Genomic DNA, 777 nt, shown 5'->3' with positions numbered 1-777 from the left:
GGACGGCCCCGCGCAGCACCCAGTCGTACCCGATGTTCCACAGGAGCGGCCCGAGAACCGACCCCTGTGGAACACCGCACGACATCTCCCTTTGCAGCCAGCCAGTGCTGGTCGGGCACCCGACCGATCGTTCGGACAGGTAGGCCGCCACGATTGTACCAAGGTACCGAGGTACACCGTGGTACCTCAGCGCCTCCCGGATGCAACTCCAGGGCAGGGTGTTAAACGCGTTGGAGATGTCTAGAGACACCGCCAGCAACACCCCACCCCGGGACATCGCTTCATCCGCAAGGGCCCTCACCCGCGCAATAGCGTCGATGGTGGATCTGCCCCTGCGGAATCCGAACTGGTTGGCGCTGAGGTTCGGCCCCACTGTCTCCAGGTGCTGGACGAGGCGAGCGGCAATAATCCGCTCAAAGAGCTTGCCCACCTCGTCCAGCAGCACGATCGGCCGGTACGCCGACGGCTCTTCAGCCGGTCGCCCCTCCTTTTGGAGCAGGACCAGCCTCCCCTTCTTCCACCCCTCCGGAAACCGGCCCTGCTCCAAGCACGCCCGGAAGAGGGCCAGAACCCACGGTTCGAGCGGCCCTAGTGCCAGGGCCCAGGCGCGGCCAGGGACTCCGTCGGGGCCTGGGGCGGTGTTCTTCGCGCGCATGCGCAACACCGCCGCCCCCAACTCGTCCTCTGTGACCGGCGGAATGCCCGGGCCTTCTTCTCCCTCTACAGGAGGCGCCATGCAAGGCGCCTCGTGCTCGGCCCTATGCGGGAACAGCCCCG

This window comes from Papilio polytes, unplaced genomic scaffold (genome assembly GCF_000836215.1).
Source record: "Papilio polytes unplaced genomic scaffold, Ppol_1.0 DF824169.1, whole genome shotgun sequence".
In the NCBI taxonomy this organism is placed as follows: Eukaryota; Metazoa; Arthropoda; class Insecta; order Lepidoptera; family Papilionidae; genus Papilio; species Papilio polytes.
The sequence above is the reverse complement of the archived record's forward strand: the minus strand, read 5'-3'. Positions refer to the sequence as shown.